This window comes from Acomys russatus, chromosome 17 (genome assembly GCF_903995435.1).
Source record: "Acomys russatus chromosome 17, mAcoRus1.1, whole genome shotgun sequence".
Taxonomy (NCBI): domain Eukaryota; kingdom Metazoa; phylum Chordata; class Mammalia; order Rodentia; family Muridae; genus Acomys; species Acomys russatus.
Window position 1 is genome coordinate 40,993,364 of NC_067153.1, and position 6,000 is coordinate 40,999,363.

Sequence of the window (6,000 nt, forward strand, 5' to 3'; positions counted from 1 at the left end):
TAGAACTTATAAATGAACTGGCAGCTGCAATAAACAGTAGGCAATAATATAACATTGCCGCCTATAAAAATGTCTTTGATTCTCATAACCCTCTGGGGAGAAAAGATTAAAATCACCGGTTAATGCACCCATGACCTTCTGAAGGTCACCCTATGCACATATCCTATTTCTTTCCTTAACCTCCTCCCTTCCCAGGTTGTAACAGTCTCCTTTCATCCACTGGAGCCTGGCCCCATGGGGTCCCCTCAGCTGGGAAGCTTATCAGAAGCACTGGCTAGCAGTGAGGCCACCACAGGGGTCAGAGAGAGAGGACAAGCACACATGGAACCAGCTTCCCAGACAGAGAAACCCTGGAAACAGCAACACACACACACACACACACACACACACACACACACACACACTGTCCTCTTGTCAGACCAGAAAGGAGGAGAAAATCCAAAGGGCCTGGGCACTGTCTCCTCGACATGGGCTGTCCTCTTCGGGTCCCTCCGTGTGGTGCTTGTGCTGTGTGACGGATGCATTGAGCAGGCAGTTGGCAAGAAGGGAACTGCTGAACTAGATTACTAGGGTCTCTAAGCTGGTTCAGAGACAGTGCCTCTTAACCGCTCATCTGATGCTAAATCCCTTCAAGGAGTTCCCTCATCACCACCTGCACACCTCTCCTGACAGGCCGCTCATTACCTTGAAGGCCGGCCGGCCTATCTTCCAGATCAGCAGCCCCAGGGTGGACAGGGCTTCTTAATTGTGATCAAGAGCAAGCTTGCAGACCACACCCCTGCCTAAGAAAGGCTTAACAGACCGTCCTTGTTGGTCTGTGAGTGATATCTTTGTTTTAAGAGTTGCTTTGTGGGCTGGAGAGATGGCTCAGAGGTTAAGAGCACTGGCTGTTCTTCCTAAAGGTCCTGAGTTCAATTCCCAGCAACCACATGGTGGCTCACAACCATCCATAATGAGATCTGGTGCCCACTTCTGGCATTCAGGCACACATGTGGGCAAAATACTGTATTAATAATGATAACAAAAAAACAACAACAACAACAACAATAAACAGTTGCTTTGCTCAAAGAAAGACCAACTAAGTACTTCCTTGTCACTGGTAACTGTGGTGTTTGGTGCATGGTACCTAATAGCCAAATATGGAAGGTAGGTGCTCCTGGCTGAGGTGAAAGTCATGGGATAATTGGCTAATTGTTCAGAAGTGGCATCTAGGGTGTCACATTGGCTCAAGCTTTTCTCTAGTGTCAAAATGTTTTGTGCCCCCAGAACACTGCACCCACCAAGTACCCACTGTCCCCCTTTCCCCTTGTTGATCTACACTCTGGCAGTAGTAGCTAACATTACCTAGAAAAGGAATTGTGCTGTGTAATTGTTTGAATATAAAAGACCTTCAAGGCTCCCAAGTCAAGGGCTTAGTCTTTCCAGGTGGTGGCGCTATTGAGACATGAGTGCATCGTGAGGGCCTGCGAAGTGCGCTGCTGGCGCTGTACCCTTGAAGGGACTATACCTCATTTCCAGCGCCCAACGCCTTCCTGGGTAAGCAGCCTCCTCATGGTCACCTCCCCTGCCAAGACATTACATTCTACCTCACTTCGGGCCCAAGGCAATGAAGCCAAGCAAACACCACCAAATCCTCTAAAATCATGAGACAAAAGAAGCCTTGTTTATATAGGTGCCAGGAGTCAAATGTAGGTGTCCATGCTTGCACATTAAGTGTCTTATCAGCAACTATCTCCCCAACCTCTGTCCTTCCAGCTTGCTTATAAGGCAGGGTTCCCAGGGCCCCATCTCTTAACCTACTGGAACTCTGGAGGGGTGGGGCATTCAGCTGCTTTCTCTAGTGTAGTCTGTTAAGCCATGTAAACCAAAAAACAGTGTACATACACACATTATATATTTATATATTGCAGTTTATGATAGTTTGGGGTCCAGTTAGCTCCCAGGGTGCCCTGTGCTGGGCAGTGCATAAGCATGCAACTGGGCAGAGCACCAGGCTTCCCTCTAAAAGAGCCGCCAAGCCACATCCCTGCCTAGAGGCCAGCACAGCCCTTCACAAGAAACATGTCTACTGGCTAATGAGATGGCTCAGCGGATTCAGGCACTGGCTGCTCCAGTCTGATGACCTGAGTTCAGTTCCCAGAAACCACATGGTGGAGAGAACTGATGGCATGAAGTTGACCTCTGACCTTCGATAGGACATCTGCCTACAGGTTGTCTTCACCCTCAGCCTGATATTACCCCTGTTTGCAATCACAGTGGCAGATGGTTACCACTTTAGAAGGTTTTGTGTGGCCCATCTCACCTTTGTCTTTCCAAGTGTCTCCTTGCCTTGTGTGAAGGAACCAAACCGAAGCCATACTTAATAAAGCCTCCATTTTGAATAGGGAGTCAAATAAAGTTTACGTTCCCAAGACCTTCCTGGGTAACTGACATCCTGGTTAGCAAGTTGAGACATGAATGCATGGCAAGTGTTCCTGGCACAATTGAACAAACCAATGAGAACGGAATAAATATACCACAAAGACATGTTCCTAGGAGAGTGCCCTGTCCCTGAATCCTGATTGGTGGAAAAATGTAACTGTAACTTGGCACAGATGTTTGTGTTTTTCAGACTTGAAAGCTTTGTAACATTCTGGCTTGGTGCGCTCTCTCTCTCTCTCTCTCTCTCTCTCTCTCTCTCTCTCTCTCTCTCTCTCTCTGTCTCTCTCTGTGTCTGTGTGTGTGTGTGTGTGTGTGTGTGTGTGTGTGGTGTGTGTATGTAAAGCTTTGTAACATTCTGGCTTGGGGTGGGGCATGGAGGTTGTGTTCCGCTGTGTCCCTGATCGATCAGGTGACTTGATTACTGGTGTTTGAGTTGTGCTGGGTCTCAGCAGCCCCTGGAACAGCCTCGCCCTGTGAGTCCACACTCCCTCACTGTGTGCTCCCAGGACAGCGCTGCCCTCAAGCAGTCTCATCTCCGTTCAGGTTCTTCTTTGCTGTGTTTTTCTGTTCAGTGGTTGAATGAGCTAAAAAAGCCTTGCTATTTTCAGTTGTATTCGCTGTGTGGTTTGGGGGAAGTTACCCAACTTCCCAGAACCTTCCTTTTCTCATGTAAAAAATAGACTTGTCCTTGGGCACCCATGGTATAGGTTAAGAGGCAATGTCTTGGTCCATCCCAGCTACTTTAGCAAACACTTTACACTTGGCAGCTGGTGTATGGCAAAGATGTATGCTCACTGCTCTGAAGGCTGGAAATCCAAGGGCAGGATTCTGGCAGAGTGGGAATCAGTTGAGGTCTCTGCTTCATGCATGAGGCATCTTCCACGTGGAGAAGTGCCAGAGTCCAGCTCCGGATGAGGGTCAGGCCCCAAAGAAGGGTGTATCTAAGAGGGATGAGGGAAGAAAGAATCAGACGTGGGACACCATTCAGTTCTTTTGATGAGAGAGAGAAAGCCTTAGTGGCTTTACCTACTTTGACAACTTGTGTCTCTTGTAAGCTTTATTTATAGACAAAATAATTTACTTCCTTAAAAACTTTTATCATTGATTACACAGCTTGAAATCTTTTTGGTTCCATAAGTGTATAGGAACAAGGGAACAAAGCAAGCAAACAGCAGATTTCCTGAGAACTAAAAATTTACTTTAGGATAAAATCAGCTTTCTTTTAACTTAAAACTTTCTTCCTAATGATTGGTATCTTAAAGCCTTGTGGTTACAAAAGGTATTAAACAAAGCGATTCTATTTGATTTTGCTTTAAGTTGGCAAATAGTTAATAGATCAAAGATCAATGCCTCCACCTGGTACCCTAAACTTGTCCTCCTGACCCTTAATTAATCCTTTCTTTTCCTATTTTATAGTTAAAACAAAGCTATCATTTAAAAATATTATGTAGCCTTTTTACTTGGAAGCAGCTTGTCCTTTTGTCTTTCCAGAACACCAGGAAAGTCCTGGCCTGTCACGTTTACTCAGAAGGGCAGACAGTTAACTGAGACAACATGCCTGTCTCTGCGACTTTGTCCTGAACGTCTGCATCAATACAATTTCTATCTTTACTATAGTTTTGTAAAGAACAGAAGACTATTAGGACTTGAGGACCGTCTCCAATGTCTTCCTTTCACCTCATCATGAACTGTTACTTTAATGCAATTTCTATCTTTATTATAATCTGTGAAGGAACATTAGAATTTTAAAACTGTTTTCTTTTGCTTCTAGGTAGGCAGCAAGGTCTGTTGATAATGATATGGTCAGAATCTCTTTCCTTTCTAAACTAGTTCCTTGTTTCCGAAGCTGAACATAAAGACCTAGTGATTTTAATTATAATTTGTCAGTTTTTAAAGTTTCCCTAAAATTATCTTCTTTATTAATTCTTTTAAAGTCCACTAAATCATTTACCAAACTCAGTTATTAATAATCTAACAATGAATCTGAACAAGTTTTATAAAAGACTCAATTTTCTGCATAGCTGTATTTTCCCAGAGAATCACCAATGACTTTGTTAGTTTTTATTAGTATCAGCTTTTACTAATTTTCAATTCTAGCCTTTGGAGAGAAGCCTCTAACATGAATTTCTGCAGTAAAGAATCTATCAAGGGCATCCAGGCAGGCCTTAAGGACACCTGGTTGTTGGGGCACTGGAACTTTGTCAAGCAGTGCCCCCAGAATTCTTGGCCTCACCAGAGAAGGGACAAACAGGCTGTTGGATATCTTTTAAGTTAGCTGTACATTTATTCACTTATTGTATGTGCGAGTGTACTCACACATGCCATGGTGTATGTATGGAGGTCAGAGGACAAGTTTTGGGAGTCAGTATTTTCCTTTCACCAGCTGGGTTCTGAGGATCAAACTCAGGTTGTCAGTCCTGGAAGCAAGCGCCTTGACTCACTGATCCGTATTGTCAACTCTGAGTTGCTTTGCTTTGCTTTGTGTCTCTGTGCTCCTGTGTGCATGTTAGTGTGTAGGTACATGCATATGTGTGTGCATGTGTGAGTGGGGAGGTCAGAAGTCTACTCTGTGTGTCTTCTTATTGATTTCTACCTCTTGAAAAATTTTTATGAGTATGGATGTTTTGCCTGCATGTATATCTGTGCACCATGCACATGCCTGGTGCCCACCATGGTCAGAAGAGGGCATCAGATCCACTGGGACTGGAATTACAGGTGATTATGAGCCACTATGTGTGTGCTGGGTATCCAACCCAGGTCTTCTGGAAGAGCATCCGGTGCTCTTAATCATTGAACCATCTCTCCGGCCCTTCTCCTTTTCCTTTTCCATCTCCTCCTCCTCCTCCTCCTCCTCCTTCTTTTGAGATAGGATCCCTCACTGATATTGGAGCTCATTTAGCTTCTGGATAACTAGTGAGCCAGCCCCAGAGACCCTCCTGTGTCAGCCTCTCCAGGGCTGGGATTACAGGTGTATGGCACCATATCAGACTTTTTTTTTTAAGTAGGTGCTAGGGCTCAACACAGGTCTCCATGCTTGCATATTGTTTTATCAGCAACTACCTCCCCAGCCTCTTGTCCTTTAATCCTATTTATAAGGCATGGCTTCCAAGACTAATGGCCCCATCTCTTAATCTACTGAACTGCTGATTAGATTTCAACAGGAACTCTGGAGGGATGGAGGATTCGGATCATGATGGATGGCAGCGCAAAGCCTCTCCAGACAAGGTAGGTGTGCAGAGGAGGAGGCAGGTCTGGAAATCAGCCTGCCCATCCCCCAGCAGTGCAGCCACAATCAGATCTTCAGGCCCATGAGACTGGGGAGCCCCAGCCAGCTCTGCCAGCTGTCCTTGTCTACCTCCGCTCTTCTCTCTGACCACCCTCCATCCTTTGTTCCCACTAACTACCTCCTGTCCTGGTGTGTGCCTAGGTGCTTGTGCCACTCCTTACTGTCCATGTGTGCGAAAGCCACCTGGCTTGGCAGCGTCTCCCAGTTAAGTACCCTCCTTCTGACCCCTAACTCAGTGTTGATGGAAGTGGGTAGTGGGGACTCGGAGGTCCCTGTAAGCTTAGGAAGAGAAA